General features: G+C 36.4%; 1 protein-coding gene across 2 annotated transcripts in view; it reads right to left on the reverse strand.

The window, feature by feature from the left end:
* The window catches only part of LOC118270242 (mushroom body large-type Kenyon cell-specific protein 1), a 195,365-nt gene extending 177,715 nt beyond the window's left edge, over positions 1-17,650 (reverse strand). Inside the window, exon 1 of one of the 2 annotated variants that reach the window (XM_050697946.1) lies at positions 16,687-17,650. The gene's annotated coding sequence lies outside the window, so the exon portion shown is untranslated. The remainder of the gene's footprint in view (positions 1-16,686) is intronic. The other variant, XM_050697947.1, reaches the window with a different exon arrangement.
* Between the last annotated feature and the right edge of the window lie 4,220 nt (positions 17,651-21,870).

Below are 21,870 nucleotides of genomic sequence, written 5' to 3' on the forward strand. Positions count from 1 at the left end.
CCTCCGCTAACGTCGGTTACCGGTGACCACCACGACGTTCAATGTGTTAAACTCGGAGATATATTTTGGGTTTTTAAAAACTACTTATATTTTAACTAGTATATTGTATCAAGGACTATAATAATACACGGTAAGTTTGGTAGATATATTTTGTGTTTGTTAATAATAAACTAGGAAAGTAAAATGAATGGGATCATCTAGTTATTTAAGAGATTGACCTGTAAAAAGAGTTACATTTTAACCTATTTGCAAAAATAAATATGTATCATTAATTAAAAAGACTGGCTTTAAATGGTATAGGTAATTGTAATAATGGTTGAAAAGTGCTTTTTTCTTCAAACTAAAAATTTGATTATAGTAACGGGGTGGTTTTTAGTCAGTAAGTCAGTTTTCAGTCTGACACTCCCTCTCACCACGTCCAAGGCAAGAGAAGTCATTTGGATGATTGTCCCCACCCCAAAAGGTGCTTTTTATTAAATAAATTCCCAAACACTTCTCTCAGCAACAGTATCAAAGTTCCGGTATCGTTGTTGTGTCTACGCCAGCGACTCGGTGCCGACTGCCGACTGCCGAGTGACGTCACAAGCCCGCACCACCACATTACATACAGATTCCTGTTCAACACGGTTTTACATGCCGAGTGCCGAGTGCCGAAAGCCGAAAGCCGAGCGTATTGGAGATTGTGCGCTGCTCTATTCAAATAGTGATGTACCGTTACTTTAATTCAGGTATTGTTGTTTGAAATGTATTTTGGGTGTAGTTAAACTTCTTACTAGTACTTAGTAGTGACTGCCTCGTTAGTCGAGTGGTCACTAGTACAATTGCCGAGCAAAGGGTCTTGTGTTCGATTCCCGGGTTGGCCAAAGTATTACTGGGCTTTTGTCGGTTTTTCGAAAATTTGACAGTAAATAGCACGGAGTTTGCTATTGTACCCAGTATATGCCAATAGACTCATCCCCTATTACATGGCACTTACAACACAAATGGTGAAAAGTATGTGTACATTGTACCTATATGCATTACACGCTGTAATGTGCACCTCTGCTTACATCTTTGGGGATGAAAGGAGTCTCCTAAAAAAACACAACAACTACCTATGTTTTTGTTATTTTAAGCAAACTAGTTTTTGGAACTGTATCATAAAATCGGAAGAGTATTCGTTTGTTGAGTATTAAAATAAATATGATTGTTCTAATTCTAATTAGGTCTGGACGTAGTCAAAAGTTTGGAAAATTATTATTATTATAGGCAATACTTATTTCCTTTTAACCACAACGACAAAGCTATGGATAACAGCTAATACTTTTAAAACTCACAACCATTTACAATAAACACCAAGTACTACAAAATTACAATACTTCCTCTCACCCAGTTTACGACCACCAGTACACTCACAAACAAAAGCATTCTCATTTAAATTAAACAATACTTACATATTTATGTTAGTTTGTTTGTCTGTATCGAAACGTTCGCTAGTCGGGAGTCGGGAGTCGGAACTTTCATTTCCTAAGCGAAGTAAAGCCGACGCCGCTGAAAGCCGCATTATTTAATATTATACTTTGTTGACAATTGTCTATTTGACTGTACATTTGTAGCTATAGAGGTGTGACAGCTCATTTTATAACTGTCAATGTGGCATGTAAAAATGTATTAGTTTTATTCAATGGGAAAAAAATTATAATCAAGAAAAATCACAGTTTACTCACATACATTAATGGAGAAAAGCTCTACTAGTTTCGGGACATAGAGGGACTCTTTAGCCTGCTACAGTGCTGCTTATGATGAAGAGTCCCTATTTGAGTGAAAATTACCAGCGCTAACGGAAGATTCACCTTCAACAGATTTTTGTTGGCAGACTAGGTCTTAATGTCCGTGAGTAAACCGTTTTAACGTAACCATCCCTAGTTTTCTCATAGGTGTCTAAGACCCGAATAAGGGCTCTTAAACTAGGTATAATCTCCAATTTGCTCGTAAGGCATGGAGATTTTGACAGACTCTAATGTATAGGAAACTTATAATATTTTACTAGATGCTAAATAAATAAACGAAAATATCCAGACTGATGCATTCTGAACCTTAGACTTTGAAGCTTAAGAACCAAATTGGCAAAGTAGCACTTAATCCCTTAAGCCTCCAAGGCACAGCATTAAAGAAAAAACAAGATCGATCTTCACACACTATGCTCCAATTCAAGGTCACACACAGATCATAGACACCGACCATAGCCAACGCGACCATAGACTATCGTGCTGTCAGTCACGACTGTATGGCAAAACCAGAAACTATTCGAAACACAACCATTTCTGAAATGCTACTGATATGTAATTGTATTCGGTAATGGAGTATACTTCACTTCACACTTTACTTAGGTTGAAGAGGTAAGCAGAAGCAGAGAGAAATGTAAGAAGAGGTATAAAGTAAGTTCAAGTGTGGGAGAGCCATGCTTTGGCATGAATGGGCCGGCTCGACCGCAGTGATACCACGGCCTCACAGAAAACCGACGTGAAATAACGCTTGCGTTGTGTTTTGTTGTATGAGTGAGGTTACCTGAGACCCAATTACCCTTCCCAATCCCCGATTCCCCAACAACCCTATAATTCATAATCCCTAAAATGACGGCAACGCACTCGTAACGCCTCTAGTGTTTCGGGTGTCCATAGGTGGCGGCGATTGCTTACCATCAGGTGATGCCGTCTGCTCGTTTACCGGCTTATACCATTAAAAATGTTGCAAAAATCTGCAAAGTTGGTTGTTGTTTTCCTTATCTTAAATTCTAAGAACTAGTTAGGTTTTACCAACATTACACTGGTTTGTTACCCAACAAGTTTTTCATAGAAAGTCATTGGAGTAAGATTACCTACGCTACGTTTAGTGTACCTATTAGTCATTCTAAGATATACGTATCTCAATGTTAGATTTGATTGGTAAATAAGGTACATGACTAATTTTTATATTTAATGTCCGTCTTGTAGACTGTGTATTTTAAAATATTAGACACGTATTTTTTATTTTCTTACGGAAACAAATACTTTCGAAGATATTTTGATTTAAAATATCGCTTGACTTCACTTTTAGGTATGTTTAATACGTAGAAATGACTTTAACTCCTAAACTTTGACTCGTTTTTGCTAAGTATTGTTATCTTATATGACAAAATGTAAAAATATGTGTCTAATATTTTTTCATTGACAAACTGACACTCAACAACTCATTTAATGGTTATTTAACCTAACCCTTAGCAACTGTTTTCGATACAAAATCGTTTCTAAGGAATGGTTTAAGTAATCATTAATTGTGTCTGAGTACGACAGTAAGTTAATTTGCTAAAGCGAACCCAATAGAGGTAGTCTTTGACTCACTCAATCACTCACTCAATTAGTTCACTCCCAAATATTCTCGAATCGAAAACAATAACACTGAATTCAATCTGTAGATCATTACAATAATCGGCAATCAAACGACGACCAACTTAAAATTACACTCGAAAATAGGCCCTATGAACCTTATTATGTAAACAATAAGCACCAAAGTAGAATAAATAAAATTTAACAAACAGCAAACGCGACCGTTGTGCTTCGCCGAAACAGTTCTGAATTCAAACATCGTGTCGCGTGTCCTTCCGCGGAATTGGCGCGGAAATTTTTGTTATCTTTTCGTATTCCCCGAACGGATTTTAAATTGAGAACACAAATGTGAGAACTATAAAATGTCGCTCGCGCTATGGTTTCTACAAAATCAAATACAAACAAGCATTAAAAATCATTTAAAATTCTATACTTTTGAAAAGGATCGTTTAGATATTGCAAATTATCTAGAATTTTGTCGCTTGGCACCTTGGCAGTAGCTCTGAAATACAAAATTAAAACAATACAGGTAAAGAAATTTGCCCTGAATATGAGCCTCTAGCATGGCTTGATTGGGCGGGAGGAAACGCCCGGGTGTCATCACTGCGAAGACCGCCTGGAGGACACAGTGGAATATAAGGTAGCGGTCTGCCTCAAAGAGCCATTATACCATCACAGATGGGGCCAAGCAAGGCTGATGCCTAATCCGGAGCTGCGGACTACCTAGCGGGTTCACCGGGGCTTCGGCTCGAAAAGCAGGAGTGGTTTTAAGTCAGTAAGAGTCTGACACTCCCTCTCGCCGCGCCCAAGGCGGGAGAAGTCATTGGATGATTGCCCCCTCAAAAAAAAGCATGACTTGAAACAAGTCGAGTTCCTAGTCAAACAGTTACGTGATAAGCCGATAACATACTAATCAATTTTGCTCTGTTTGTATGAAAATTTGAATGTCAAGGAAGCTATAATAATATAATTGTGTTTGTCTATCTGTCTGTTTGTAGGTACGTGTTAGCACGTGGCTACGCAACATGTGTGCCCAAATTGCTTGCATCGTGGTGTGATGCCACAAATACTAGAATACGAGATATTTCTCAAGGTTTAGACCGATATTTGGTGTAAGAAATGTGTATGAATGCACTTAATCAGTTTATAGGAGTTTTGTAAGTATACTGAAGGTTGGTAGAAATAAGGTACCTAAGTCTTTCTGGTTAAATAATTCGTCCCCATAGATCCGTGACTTAAATTTAAAAAAGAACTTGGAGAGTACTCAATATAATGAAATTATCTATCTACTTCCTATCTTTAATTATCAATCATGATTAGACTACTCGAGAACTAAATAATTTATTATTTAACACGTCTTAATCATTGTAATTATATCTGCATCTTGACGTCTTTTATCCTCTTTTACTCCGAAATCGAAAAAAGTCCAGCAATACCTTATGCGACCCGAGAATCGAACCCGTTATCCCTCATTCGCACTTGCGACCACTCGATTAACGAGGCAGTCTACAACACAAATGGAGAAAAGTGGGCGTACATTGTATAGCAACATTCTGTAAAGTACACCTCTGCCTACCCCTTTGGGGATAAAAAAGACGTGACGTTGTGTGTTGTAATATCTATTTCAACAGATATTTCAATTATCAGCCTCGCTTCAAAATACCCCTGTAACAGTGACGTAAAATATTCCACTGAACCAAAGGATCTCCGTATGTAGGACGAGTTTGGAGGCCAGATAACTCAATTTCGGAGGGCGGAAATTTCCCTCACTGAATTAGCTTTGAGATTTTCAAGCTAGTTTTCATTTACTTTCACTAAAAATGTTAGTTAAAATTTCATTAACCGTTTTATTTTTAGATTTTAAGTCAATTGTTTTACAGCTTTTTTTAAAAGGGAAAAAATCATCCAATGACTTCTCCCGCCTTGGGCGAGGCGAGAGGGAGTTTTAGACTCTTACTGACTAAAAACCACCCCGTTCCTTACTTCTGCCCTTCGACCCGGAGCCCCGGTAAACCCGCTAGGTAGTCCGCAGCTCTGGATCAGGCATCAGCCTACTAAGCCCCAATTGTTATAAAGCTGTTTAAGATAATATGAGTAGCTAAGTGCTCTGTAAATATAGGTAATTAGATGTCATATAACCATACCTCATTCATCATAGTTTAATGATGTTCATCAGCACCTATTAATTTATTTACTTGACAGTCCGTTGACTAAGCGTAAAGATATCATACAAGTACTTAAATATCATTGGTGACTATTTTAAGACAAAATTACAATTAGGGACTTCCCCCTTTAATCAAAATTCAAATATTACCATAACTATAATGACTAACCGCCGTATTCAGAATGATCTAATAAATAAAGTTAGCCCAGTCCATAGCAATTGTTTTCAATACTAAATCGTTACTAAGGAATAGTTTAAGTAATCATTAAATGTCTCTGAGTGCGGCAGTAATTTGTGTTATTTAATTTATAATTTATGTTCTTCCCATGATTTTATTCTTATTATAAGGAAAGAATATGCTAGTACTACAATATCTATTTATTTATTTATTTTAACTCTTTGCCTATATACGTACATGTTAATTATGTCTAAATACGTTCAGTGGTTTTTGCATATCACATGTTTGTATTAAATTGGTTCAGATCGAATGAAGAATAAAAATAATCTTCGGTTTTTATTTAACACATTGAATGCCGTGGTGGTCACCGGTGACCGACGTTAGCGGAGGATTTGTCTTCAACAGATTTCTATTGGCAGTCAAAGACTTAAAAAGGAATATCATCATCATTATCGTTCACCACGGGAAGAGAAGCCTCCTCTAATGCCAGCCACTGGAAGTGACCTTCGCATCCAGTGGCTCTCTGCAACCCTTAGGAATTAGTTCACCAAAATAGATTGACAGGATCTATCACTCTGTCTACATCTTTATTTTTGGGGATATTATGTATAAATTCTCTGTTATCTTAATCATTACACGACGCGGCGATGCGATCAGTAGCAGCGCGACAATCGCCGCGTCGTGTGTCGCGGAATGCTGCTCATGAATATGAGCCTCTAGCATGGCTTGAAACTAGTCGAGTTCCTCGTCAAAACAGTACGTGAGTAAGCCGATAACATAATAATTAATTTAGTATGTCTCAGTTATCTCCCTGAATCTTTGATCTATGTCTTACAGAAACTAGAAATAATTTAAACTGTCTTGTTTTTTTTTTTTTTTATGGGTCGACAGTTGGCCGCTATCTCGCCTAGTGGTAAGTGATGACGCGACCTACAATGGAGCATGTCCGCACATAAGCAGCCTATTCACTCGGGCCTTGAAGACACCCAGGTTATACCCATCAAGAAACACAGACTCTGGCAAAGAATTCCACTCCTTAACAGTTTGCACAAGGAAGCTTGAAGCGAAATCTCAAGGCTATTTCCCAAATAGTTTTAGTGTTAGTACTAAGTCTTAACCAGATTTCTTTGAATTTCAGTATTTTAAATAATACATTTAAAAAATACTACAAATCTAGTCGGAATCCTAGTTCCCTTAGTAAAAAGTAACATCTTAGTGGCCCAGCGTCGTGTTGCCAATATAACCGGCCAGTGATAAGAGTGCATTGTTTTATAATACGTATCGATTAGCTGTTTGCAATACGTGACCGATCGATTTTCGTACATTCGAATGCTTCCAATCGATTCTAAATGTAACAGTATAATAGTCTGTCAAAATACTTAACTGTCAATCATTATTAAACTGTCAAAATTTGATTTTTTTTTGACAGATAATATATAAGTATTGGTCAATTAAAAAAGAGTTGACAAGTTAAAAAATATCACCTATATTTTTTAAGAAAAAAGAAAGTTCGGCAGTGACTTTAAAAAAAGGGAGAACCAAATCGAATCAGTTTTTCTAAACCCAACTTAAATCCGTTTTCAACTACAAAAATGTCTAACTAAAAACTACATTACAACTGCTTAATAAAACCGCTGTTCACAAACAAAGCAAACTATCCTTCCCCCTTAAAAGAAAGCCAGCAATCAAGCATCCATTGTCCTTAATTAAAATTCTATCAAACAAAAGACATTACGAAGACCTGCTTCATAAAAAAAAAACGGTTTAATAACTACCGAAGTACAACAGGGCTTGATTACTCGACAATAATGAGCTAATGTATCCGTGAGAACTACGCACGCGCGAAACCCAAGCTATATCCCAGTACTACTCAGTACCAAACGAATTCAATGTAAAGATCAAGACCTTTTAATACGACCAACGTAAGAACTGACAGCATTTACAACCTTATCCATTCATAATCAATACACAAATTAGCGAAAATTAACTCTAAAACCGATGTAATAGAGTGCAAATTACGTGTAAAGCGAAACTAGTTTTTGTTTAGAACGGTTGCAAATGTCAAACCTTAACCTCAAAACCGTGACGCGGCGGCCATATTAGATGCTTTCGGCTCCATTCGGAGGCGCTCGGCTAATGTCGAGAGCGGTCGTTCGACTAATTTAAATTGACCTGTTGCGCGGACGGTTGTTCGAAGCGTTCTGATGTAATGGATGAATATTAATAGTTGGCGGGAGGTCAAGTTAGGCTGGTTATTGTGTGGGAAGGGTGCTATTGAATTAGATAAAGACACCTTGTCTCTTGAACTATTTGATAGCGCGCAAGATAGTTGTATCCTTGATGGAAGCTACTATTATTAGTTTTTTAAATGCCATTCTGTAATTTAATTTTATATGCGATGACATCATCTTTTAAAGGGAATATTTATAGTTTTATGCGACTACTTTATCTGATAATAGCACTTGAATAGTTACTTTCTGAAGTGTTTTGTTGAGGATTTTTGCGGATGTCAAAAACAGCATTCGACAATATTTTAGCAGAACTACACAGACATACATAGGTAACATAACCTCACGCCTGTCTCCCATGGGGGCAGGCAGAGACATCGGAACTCCAATTGCTACCAACCTTACATACTTCTTTCGCTTCATCAACAGTAATCAATCTTGTTATGCATGCTCGTCGGTTAAGGGTACTTTTAATTTGGCCCTTCAATATATCCCTAGGGCGCCCTCTACAGACGGTCCCATTCATATCCGAATTAAATATAAAATATCAATACCTACAAGTAGCAATGTACGTAATAGTCATAGAAAACTATTTTGTATCTATCGACATTAAGTCGTAAAATAACCATCATAGCTGCATAATGGAACTTTTATATTTCAACATCCAAGGTAGAGATACTTCTGTAATAAAATTTCTAATGGGCACTAGTCAAAAAAAAAGAAATATCTCCATCAAGTAGAGCAATTTACCGTGCGTTGCCACTGCACTTGGAGGGGGGGAACGTAGAACCGTGTGACGAAAATCTAACATGCATCAAGACAAAACGTCACAACTGACATAACATTGCAGAGGAAAAACAACCTTATCTATAAAAATGTAAAGTTTAATTTAGTGTGTGGGGGAATAGTGGATAGTCTTTTAATTCCACGTTCAAAAATGAGTTGGCGCGCCTAATGACAAGGTTAAGTGTATGAAACGCAAGAACTGGTTCTAACACACGGCCGGCCGTTAGCGAATAGACAAAAAATAGCCGCCATCTTGGATCGTGGCCTGATGAGGCTTCTTGTTGATGGCGGGACAGGAAAGTTATGTAATTTAATTTAATTTTCGAATCGTTTTATTATTATTTATTTTTTCTTTATATTGTTATTGAATAAGATGATGATGAATTTTAGTTTTATTTTATTAATTTTTTATTTTTAATTCAAGTAAATATTTATGTATGCAACCAACTTTTTTATAAAATTGATACCAATCTAGGTTGGTGTGATAATTAATTTTATACCTAACTAGCGACCCGCCCCAGCTTCACATGGGTGCAATGGTGATATATTATGCATGTATTATACATACAAACCTTCCTCTTGGATCGCTTTGTTAATAAAAAAAAACCGCATCAAAATCCGTTGCCTAGTTTAAAAGATTTAAGCATCCAAAGGGACATAGGGTCTGTCTTATTAAAACGTTATTCAGAAGATTTATTTAAAAAAAGAACATTGAGTCTGCTTCGAATCCTGCGCACGTATTTATAGCTATTCATTGTCCATTGGTCGATTACTAAACACCTCTATATACATACCTAGCTTCTTTTATCAATAGAAGCATCACAATAGTCAAGAATGAAAATCAATCTTATTTTTATGTTGACAAGGTACTTTTTAGTTTAAAATGTGCGATTTTGGACTACGAAAATTTCTTCAAACTTTTGCAAAAAGGTTTACTTTATTTATTTCCTCGCGGTTTCTGCTCGGCTCCTAATGATCATAGCGCGATGTTTTATACCCTATAACCTTCATTGATAAATGGACTACCCAACAAAAAATCATCATTAAATTTGGACCAGTAGTTCCGGAGATTAGTGCGTTCAAACCAACAAACAATCTCTTCATTTTTGTATACTAATCTAAAAACAATTTGACATCATATTTCCTATTCCTCATTACATATATATCAACAAAACAATGTAAAACTAAAACAAAAAACCATTAGACAGCAATAAAGTGAAAACATAACATAAACGTTGGGTTGCGCGCACGCATCACGGCTCGTAGTGATCGTTACTGAGAACTGTTTGTGGCGCCACCTGCCGGCCGCTTCGAGTTACTGTCACGACAGCTAACTGTGCTTGTGTGAATGTTCTGTGGGTAGGCAGGATTGTAAGTACACAGTTAAGTATGTAGATATTTAAATCTTATTTGTTTTTTTTTTGTTGTTTTCGTTTAGTAGTTATTGGTTGAGTGGTGGCAAGCGTGACTGACTGCCAAATAAATAAGAGTGTTCGAATCTCAGGTCAGACAAAATCTTACTTTGTCAAGTAAGCGGTTCCAAGTTCAATTGTTTGATAGTGTGAGACATTTCTTTTTCAGGAGTAAAAATTTTTTTTAAACGATTGCAATACATACTTTTCATTAGATAATAGGTAATTTAAGCATATTGCTATATACTGGGAACAATTCAAGACATCGCACATTTGTACTTGGAATCAAAATGTAATTGCATAGAACCCGAAACCTTTTACTTCGCAGCCACACTAGCAATCAATTGACCGCCAAGACAAATCCATTTAACAAACAGAAATATGATAGTACTTATTATAACTTTACCTTCACCTACCCACCCATCCAATAATAAAACCGCCATGTTTATAAAGGTAAGCAAAATTCAAAGTACCGTTACAATCAGAGTGGTCAATGACCTCACAGTATACAGCATAAAAATTGCCATGGACAACACCGCCATACTTTTATAGACACTCGAGAGAGTGAATGAAGATGTATTTTTGTAAAAGGGTTTAAGTAGGAGTATGTATATTACAAGCTATGATTAGTTAGGTACTATAAAAACTTAATGCGTTGTGTATGTGAGGTTACCGGAGGTCCAATTATCGACCTTCCCAATCTTCGAAATCCCCGATTTCCCAACAACCCTTAAGTTTCTATCCCCCAAAAGGCCAGGGAGGAGTCGAGAGTTACAATATATTAGTTTCTACGAGCGGCTTTGGTCGCGATCTCGTGGGATAAAAAGTCCTGTCACCAAAGTCAGCTAGTTCCCTGTCTGTATACAAAATTTCATCAAAATCCGTTCAGTAGTTTCAGTGTGATTGACGGACAAACATCCAAACAACATTAGTGTGATACATATTAGAACAAAAAAATAAATACTTTTCCTGGTTTGAGTGGTCAGTGAGGAAGGAGTCTTGAGTTTGATTCTCGAATCGATCAAAGTAAGGATTACGGGTAATTTTTACATCTTTCGTCAATTGTTAGTAATAGCATTGAGTCTGGGAACCCTACTACATTGGACTCATAACATAACTATACTACTGTGTGTGATTGGCCAGCTCGAATAAACCAACCAATCAGAACGTCGAACACGCTCTCGTTTCGATTACTTTAAACCTACATAAATAAAACTCATACTAAGGGTACTGGTAAAAAACAAAAGTAACCTTATATTAAATCTTACTTAACCAGAAAAATCTAGAAGCTTCCACAGACCAGACTAACTTCGAATGCATTTACATAATAAATTCTGATGACTAATTATTCATAGTTATGCACTTAATTATATAAAACGTGTGCAGTAAACACAAGAACTGCATACTAGTTGCACTAGTCACTTGCATAAGGAAAAAGAATAACTCGAGAAGTATATAAGAGTGCCAATTATATAATTATATTGAATACATAGCTAAATGACTGATAAATAGGACTCAGTTAAATGTTGTTTACTGATGTAATATTATGACGATTAATCTTTAAAAAGATAGACAGAAGTGCGTTTTAAAATTGTGTTAAGATTTCGTCACTTATCATACACTATCACACCAATATTATAAATTAAAAAGTTTGTTTGTTTGTTTAGATGTTTGTCCGTCAATCACGCTGAAACTACTGAACGGATTCTGATGCTACCAATACAAATATCAAGCTGGCTTGGGTGATAGGATAGTTTTTCCCACTTTATGACTAGTCAACCATTGGACAACCTCAATTATCAAATGAAACACATTATATTACTTTACCAACCTACCACAAGTTTGTTGATTACTCTTAAAATCCATTTTACAATTCAATTTTCAATGGAAACAGCATCACACGTAAAATAGACTTCCCTCCCCCATTTCCCTGATCCTCAAATGCCTAACCCACCAAAAAAACCAGCAACGCATGTCATAACTCCTCTGGTGTTGCGAATGTCCATAGGCGACGCCGATTGCTTACAATCAGATGATCAGACAGACCATGTACCGGCCTATACCATAAAAATATCACATCAAAACCTCAAACCAAGATAAAATGCAACCAAAAATTTCCTCCATAACCTATTCACAAGCTAATTTATTTTTAACCTAATAAAACTAGAGTGGATTTAGTTCAACGAACCCGTTTACAAAGCATGACAATTTACCTGTATCGATTGTCCTAGCCGAATTGACCGGCTCGAATATTAAATGCACGTTTGGACATATTTCTGGACGATCGATAACTTCATAGCGTGCCACTAACAGATTTAAAGTAGACATGATTTTTTTTTAAACGCGGAATTTTTCGTTTGTCGTTTAGTGGGTTGTTGAAAATGTATGGGAAGTGCAGTTCTGTTAGTTTAGGTGTTGATTAGGTTTATATAGCATCATTGTTATTAAACAATCAGTGACAATTGACCCCTATTTGTTACATAGTTAGATATTTTCTTCTGCCATTACTTCGTCAATCACTAGTCTTCGGGTTATTTTTGGGACTAACCTCCTCTACCTCCCAAAACCCCTGCAACTTCTGTACGCCAGGATCTACAATAGATACAATCATAAATACATCAGAACACTAAAGTCCGGCGCGTCTCAGGGACATGCATGACTATCTTGGATCCCGCAACGAAATAAATCAGAAGATATTATTAGAGGAAAAGAAAAAAACAATTACCATGGAATTTGAAAACATATGTTTAATTTATGTGTTTGTTTAAAAGGGGTCTTCCAACGCCACTTGCCACATTTGTGGTTAAATCAAATAACAAATTAAACACCAAACAAATGTTGACACGTAGTACTTGTAACAAAGCTTCAAAAACTAATAACAATGGCTTTTACCAACAAAAATTACTTGGTACAGTTTCGTGTTTGAATAGTATAATAGTGTCTTTGGGTTTCCTTATTTGTCATAAATTTTGTGGGAATATTGTAACCATGAGTTATTCTAAAACGTATTTGTTTAATTAACATTACCTATTGGGAAATCCCTGTATTCAGATTTACCAACGTGCGACATTTTAAGGTAAAATATGTTGATAACGCTATCAAATAACCGCTGTTTTTTGACAAAATGTGTGTTTTGTGGACCAAAAACATGGTTTTAGGTGGTGATTAGGAAACGGACGTAGGTATTTTTTAACTTGCGCACTTTATGATTAAGAGGATACTAATAAATAACCACAGTTTCGAAAAATAGTCAAAAAGTGCAGTCTTTACAATATTTTTTTTTGAAATTTGGGACCCAAGACAGTCTCTGCGATGCATTTTGAATGTTGGTTGACTGTGAATCCTGGCTTACAGGTGTTGCAGTGGTCGGAAACTGACGACAGATTTGTCCCAAAATTATTTTTTGCACTACATCGATTAGTCCAAGACAGATGGACAGAAACTAGTATCTAGGGCTTTTCTCCATTAATTTACCGTGATTTTTACCCGACTGCGAAGGAAGGGTTATGTTTTTCGCGCGTATCTTGTATGTATGAGCCTAATATTCTTTATTACCTCATTTCTTCGAAACGGCTTGATGGATTTCGACAATCAGGGCATCGTTGGATTCGTCTTAATTACCCAAGTGTTCTTAGATATGTGACGTAAAACAAAAACCAACATGGCGGCCGCGAGGCGCCCTAGAGAGAAGTAAAAAAAAATAAAAAAAAAGTATTTGCTACAATATGGGTATCAAATTAAAGAGCTCATCATGAGGATTCCAAAATGGTATATCACTGACATATAGAAAAAAAAAATACTATGTGCAATTTGGTTCTTTATTATCCGAACTAAATACTCGTATAGGTACTACGCGACGCGATTGACTAGCGGTTTCGTGTCGCGGGTGAAATCTTGAGAAACACATAGCCGTATTATAACTAACTAAAAAGTGTTAAATAAAAATAAATAAATTTAAAAAATTAAAAAACCCGACTGCATAAAAAACACTTTAAATAAGTGCAACAGTCGGGACCCATTAAATAAACTAGACTAAAATCATTCAATATGGGTCCCGACTGTTGCACTCAATTATTTAAAGTGTTTTTTATGCAGTCGGGTTTTTTAATTTTTTAAATTTATTTATTTTTATTAGTTAATTTTGTTAACTTTATACCTTTATTCATAGGTTGTAAAGGGCAGATAGCAGTCGTAACTGATACCCTAGCTAATCTACGGCCGGAAACTACACTCATCATAGACAAGTCTTGTTTATACTACAAAAGTGATATGTATTATAATTATAATCTTTTGTTTTTTCAAGACAATCGCACTTCCTTGACCCGCCAGCTATTGAATTAAGTTAGAGGTGAATCTAATGATTCATTCAAATATTATTTACCCCACTTCTGATATGGGGTCTTTAGCCTAGGAGCTGCGGACTACCTAGGGGGTTTACCGGGGCTTTAAAAGCAGGAGTAGGAACGGTGTGGTTTTTAGTCAGTAAGAGTCTGACACTCTCTCTCACCTCACCCAAGTCGAGAGAAGTCATTAGATGATTTTCCTCTCTAAATAATGGCCTAATTCCCATTCATATGGTAAGAGAAGACATTGGATGATTTTTCCCTCTTAAAAAATAATTTTCAGGTTTGTTTGTCAGTGCTATTGAAAAACACGGTGGACTGACGACCAACGATAATGGTAGCAGGTAGTCGATAGATGCTGGTCGTGCATCCAACTATCTGGTTTGGAAGTCATTGAGAGAGGCCTATATGCAGCAGTCTTATGTAATGATGATGATGATTAGTGCTATGTAATAGGAAGTTATTGGATATTGATTTTTTTAATGGGATAAGCAGGCAAATCAGTAGAGGAATCGCCTGAGTAGATGGACACCCGAAACACCAGATGTGTTACAAGTGCGTTGCCGATCTTTTGGGAGCTATGTATTGGGATTCGAGGAATAGGGATTCGGGGATTGAGAGTTTTGGGAGGGGAGTAATTGGGTCTCCAGATATATTGCAAGTCATGTGCAAAAGTCATCCTTACAAATTGAATTCAGAATGTAAATCAACAACTGCATTTAAATGCATCCTTTAATAAAAGAAACAACACTTCTTTTTAACGTATAAATTTTTCATAATTCGAATGCCTGCGGTGGCCTTCAGAATTTAAATATCAAATTTTGTTATTTACCTCTATGGTAATTCAGCTTAATGTATAAAGGTATCAAAATTAAGGAAAAATATTGATGTGCCAGAATATTCTAATTTTAGGTATATTTGGTAACTATAGCTACCTAAACACTAGTAGAATTTTGACACGTTTTGTATGAAATTGTAGGATTTTGAAAGAAGATCCGGCGCTGCGGACGACGTAACAGCTTACCGGGGTTCCAGCTCAAAGCAGGAGAAGGAACGGGGTGGTTTTTAGTCAGTAAGAGTCTGACACTCCCTCTCGCCTCACCCAAGGCTGGAGAAGTAATTGGATGATTTTTCGCCCTCAAAAAAAAAGTATTTTAAAAGAATGGATCCTAACCACCGTACTCAAGAGTCATTTATTACTTAACTCAGTCCTTAGCAATTGTTTTCGAAACAAAATCGTTAATAAGGAATAGTTTTAATAATCATTAAATGTATGTATACGATAGTTAGCTTTAAACAAATAATAAAAAGCTTTATTTCAATTTAGAAGTAAATTAATTTAATATTAGGGAATTGTTTTAAGTAATTCTTGGTAAGTACTCAAAGTATTATTATTTCAGTTACAGTTTATGTTGTATGTAGAAGTTTTTTTTTAAGATGAAGTATTGTGTATTGATAGTAGAAATAAAACAGTACACTTGGCTAGTTCATGATCACGTTGATCTATGAGCCATATACAGTAAGTAAGCCGGTTTCGCGCCATTCACTAACTATCTACCTACATACCTACCTAGTACTTATACGTATACCTAGGTACGAGGCAAAAACTCGTTGAGACAACTCTTTATTTTTCTTTGTTCTCATTTTAAAAACCGAACAACCGTTATTTATAATTTATTCCTTTTCAATTCCAAATTTAAACAACGTTCCATTTTTAATATTTTTGTGTATTTTAAGTGTATACTGGCCAAATATAAAGTAGTAAAAAGTCATTGAAACTCCATCGAGTCGGAGTTATTATCGCACAAACCTAGGCAAACTAATAGGTTAGCGTTCCTACCTACACTGATAGCACGAAGGCCAATCGTGCGCAGGCAAGGCGACGCACTGCAAAATTACTAATGTGTCCTACCAAACAAAAATATCTTTCAACAAGTTCGTCAACCCAAAAATAACGCATGCAAACAAAACAGACCCTATTTTATCTGAAAAATTGTGTCAATAAGCACTGTTTTCCCTCGCACTGCCCTCCACGGGCCGAGACCGCGATAGTCACATGGGTGCATTTGCAGGCGCAGACTAGCAATGCAACTCACACGAGGCCAACTTCACTGCGCTCCGATCATCAAGTTCATAGATTAAGATTGGCGTTCATAGAACTGACTTAATAAACTACGGACACTCGACACAACGCTCGATTACTTTATATTTAGTAAAAGATAAGCACTCACCTAGAGCCCATGCAGTATCTGTCCGTACGCATACAAAATGTCCCTGGTCGTTTGTTTCTCCATTAATAAAATAGTTCACTAACACTACAAGTCCTAGGTTTATCTAAGTTTGCACTTTGACATCACAATATTCCATAAGTTTGTACGACAAGGCACTATGGCTACATCACAAAATTGAGCAAAGTGAAAGAAAAAAATAGTTTCACTTTATGAGGTCATCGAACGCGCGGTCGCGACTATTCCGCTGCATTCGAAAATGGAACGTTTTGAACACACTCACATGGAGCTGGGAGTGCGATTTCGGGTGGGCTCGCCACCGGCTCGGGGTCCATTCGGGGGATTTTCGTCGATTTTCGTGTCGGATGGTACGCGAGGCGCGTGCGGGGACAGCTCGCGCGCAACTGAAGATTGTCGTAGGTTAAGTTAGGAAAAAAACACCGCTAGCTCAATTTTCCGCGTTACGGCCGCCACAGTTTCTCCGCGCCAAAAACTAGTTGCACTGTCACACATCACGCCGCACTCGAGGGATACTTGCACTAAAATAAATCCCAGTCCACGAGGTCGGTATTGTTATGACAGCTCCATGAAATACAACCATGTGTATCTATGGAGCGGGAATGGGACACGAAGAGGGCGCCACCGGTCCAAACGCAGACGATTAGAAAAACAAACTGCTATTAACGAAATAAACTAGCACAGCGCGTAAACACATCGAAATTACTGCCACTTTTCATTATACATTATTTCGCTATGCACCGGCCCGACGTCACCGAAATAGCAGACGCTCAGAGTTATGTTCGTCTCTTTCGCGCGCGTGCAGCGGACATTTCTAAATTCGAACATTTGGAATTTGAATTTGAACTGTCATCTTTTGATGTGTACTCTATGTGGTTATTTTTTTTTTAATAATATTCGAGTGTGGTGCGCGGCGTGACGGTGCACACAGCCGAGTTAGCGCACTTGTACTGCGGGTTTGTGGCTAGATGACATTCACAGAGGCTTAAACTCCAAGTTCAGACGGACGCGGCGTCAATAAACTTGGATGCGATGGTGCGCTTGTAATGTGCTGGCCATGTAACTTTATATCTGTTACACAAACTGAGCTTGGACCTCGACACTTACGTCATAAGGTTTCGTCGCTGCTAACTGTCCAGGCTTGAGACATTGTTCGCTTGTTCCCATCATTATATCTTCATTATCAATTCTTCAATGTCGCTAACTACTTACCTCCACATATTTAACTAAATTTCAATTTCCATCTAGCAACGAAAATATCTGTCCTCAGCTGTATATGTAGGTCGTAGAAAAATTGTTGTACTAGCATTAATTAACTAAATATTTCCGAAAAACTTGCATAATTCGCACCAAACCAGTGACCCAGTTGAGTGATTGTTGTGGCTGCGCACACGCACCTACTGACGCGACAAAGATTATTGTTTCGCAGATAAACTAACAAATAAAGACTTATTCAATTAACTTTCTTTTTAGATAAGAGAGTAATCGTTAATTAAATAAACAACTGTCGTGTGTTTTAATTATGATACTTGTATATTGTCCAAATTATAGTAGTTAATTAAACCCCCTGGGGAAATTAAAATTTAGGTTCTTACAACTGTATAATATATCCAAAAGGTGTATATAAAAAAAAATCTACACATAATATATTTGTTTCATGTACCAAAAGTATTGTAAAATTCAAATCATTTATTGTAATTAATGTGGACACAGACAATTTTGAAACGTCAAAATTAAATTGTCCGTCAATAAAGCTAGGTGTTCATCCTAAAGTGAAGACTTGGTTGCCATTTAAGAAAGAAAAGTTATAGTAGAACTACTCACATTTTAGTTAAAATGCGCCAAGAAGGTTGGCTATTTCTTCAGTCAGAAGATAAGCATTTTTATTTGTTTTAGTTTTACACTATGTTTAATTGTTTTAGTTTTAAATTATAATAAGTTGTACATATTTATTTATTACTTATTTAAGTTTTTATTTTATGTCGATTTATATAGAATCAATAAAATATTTTCAGCCATTCTTCAACATATGTATTTCATACAACACACACTATACGTATTGCATTTTAACAATACATGGATAATACAAAGAACTGCATCTTGTTATAATAACATAGTAATGTTGCATTACTGTTTACTCGCATCTTACGTCAATGTATAGTGCATTTCTATTCAATATTATGAACACGTAACATCACACCTGTTCTCTAAAGAAGTAGGTAAGGGTACCCCCTTATTACTAACACATTTTTCCCCCTTTATAATGTAAGAGCCATGCTTCGACCAGAGTAATACCACGGCCTCACAGAAAACCGACGTGAAACAACGCTTGCGTTGCGTTTCGTTGTGAGCCCATTCTCTGATTTCCCAACAACCCTTAAATTCCTAACCCCAAAAAACCCGGCAACGCACTTGTAACGCCTCCGGTATTTCGGTTGTCCATGGGTAGCGGGATTGCTTAACATCAGATGACCCGTTTACCGAATTATACCTTTAAAAGTATCTACCAATGTTACTTTTTCCAAGTTATTATGTACTTTCTTAATTAATTAGACACCACTGACGAATGGTGAAGGAAGACATCGTGAGGAAATCTTATAATTATAATTTGTAAAAACTTATAATTTGTAATTTTAAACTTATAATTTGTTAATTGACCAATCCGCAGTGACAGTTACTGTAATCAGCATTTTTAGATTCGCAAGTGTAGATTCCTAAGGAGAAGAATGAATAAGAAACTCCATAGATTCTCTTTTTCATCCAATTTCACAACAAAACTCCGTGTTACATTTATGTAAAGTAGCTCGGTACATCCGTACCAAAATTGAGCATGATCATGCGCGTACGCATATACTGAGAACTGACAGCGCAACCTCCAAAATATGTAAAACCAAATTACTTCCCTGACTCATTAATATTCTGAGTTTTCGAGATGACTCGTGCTTTACGGATTAAATTGGTTTCAATTTATATTTTTGAGGTTTATTCGAGTAAAGGAAGAATTGGGTATGTTGGGTGTATTTATTTTAGCTTTTAATGCCTGGAATTACATATACATATTTCTTTACCGAGCTGTTGTACGTTCGGCTGGTACCTAATATCGTAGTGGCCCAAAGGTTTAAGACGCCCGCTCCTCACGCATGAGAATGCTGGTTCGAAACTTACCAACACAACAGCAAGTACCAATGTGACTTTTTCAAAGTTATATGTGTTCTTTCTAAGATTATTTAGACACCACTGACAAACGGTAAAGGAAAACATCGTGAGGAAACCTGGGCTTATAATTTATAATTATAAGTTTGAAATCGTCAACCCGCATTGAGCAAGCGCGGTGATTAATGCTCAAACCGTTTTGTAGTTTTTCATGAATAGACAAATTCTTCAGAATAGACAAGTCATAGGTAATAGACAATCATAGCTAAAATAATTACATATGTCGATCTATGTACTATCAAATATCTAATAAATGATTATATTTTAATCCACATTTTAAATACCCAAACAATTTACGTAACATCTTTTTAAAAAGTTAAAAAAGACTATAAACTAAAAACAAAAATAAATAAATAAATCAGATCAACCGAAAACGAAAATCGAATTCCATTTCCGTGGGCAGCGAAAGTGACGTTTATTTTTTTTTAAACTGTCGAGTCCTGCCGAATGCATCGCGCATTCAGCCTCGTGGTGTCATCGACCCCTGTATTCGGGCGTCGACGGCCATTAAGTTGGGAAAGGTCAGGCTCACACACACATTGATAAATATTATGTGTGTGTGTGTGCGTCTGCTTTTACTTTCAATTTAAAGCGAATTTAAATTTTGCGTGTACATATTTAATATTTTGTCTGTGGCTTTTTGTTTTGTTTTGTTTTGTCTGTGGTCTTACGTTTATAGTGTCTGTATTAATGTTATTGAATAACATAATTATTTATTCCTCCTTTTTATTTCCCAATTGGGATAAGCAGAACAGTTTCATCAGTTATGTTATGAGTCCCATCAAGTCACGGTGATCCTATGGCCATACACTGGACACAATTCCAGTCTATAATACAATAGGTATGATATATGATATCTATTTAGTCCGTCAGTTAGATAATGAAAAAATGTTAGACACGTATTTTTTATTTTGTAATATAAGATAGCAATACTTAGATAAAACGAATCAAAGTTTAGGAATTGGAGCAAATACGTCATTTCTACGTATAAAATGTACCTAGAAGTGACATCTCAGGATTTCAAATGGATATATCTTGGAAAGTGTTTGTTTCCATTAGAAAATGAATAAAAAATACGTGTCTAATGTTTTTAAAATAATCTACAAGACGGACATTAAAAAATGGTCATCTACTCTATTAGAATCGTAATTAATCTGTCTCTAAAAATAATAACAACACATCATACTTATAAAAACACAGACATCAGACAATAAGTATATACATTCTAATCTTATCTAGATACTATTGTTACTTTTGTCTGCGAATCTTGTAAACAGTCTATGTCTAGAAAAAGACTTAGTACAATACCTATTTCCTATTTACAAGTCTTCAGGAGGCTTTTCCACCAAAAATGTGGTATGCCTTTTACGTTGTCCGCAGCTCCGGATAGGGATTATAGCTAGTTTACTGATTTACAGCAGAAATTAATAACCAATTTCATATCGAAACTGATCTTTGAGATTAATTATTCTAAAACCCAGATTGACCCAAATATGTTGGATTAAAATTGGCTAATTCGATTCATTGATCACAAGTTTAGAACACACTCAAATACCAAGAATTCGAAGAAAGAATGTGTGTTTGGTGCGGTGGCTGGGCAACTGGCTGCCGCGCAACGTATAGAAGAATCGATTCCCGCACGGAACAACTTTTTTTGTAATCCTCAAATTACTGTATCGGGTCTGGATGTCATGTGTATGAGATGACCTTCGACACAGGATAAAAACTCTAGTATGGAGCAACATTTAAAAAACAAAACGCACTTACCGACTAAGAATCTCAACACTACACCAACTGCAGTTGAGTAAGTGCACAACACTCGATGACGTAAGCAATCGCTCGGTCACAAAAATGTCAAACGTATTATCAAAAAAAAAACTGCCAAAATTACAACGAAACGAATGCATGTTGATAACGCTATCTTATCGGCACTGACCATGCCAATTTTGTATAATA

This window comes from Spodoptera frugiperda, chromosome 13 (assembly GCF_023101765.2).
Source record: "Spodoptera frugiperda isolate SF20-4 chromosome 13, AGI-APGP_CSIRO_Sfru_2.0, whole genome shotgun sequence".
Taxonomy (NCBI): Eukaryota; Metazoa; Arthropoda; class Insecta; order Lepidoptera; family Noctuidae; genus Spodoptera; species Spodoptera frugiperda.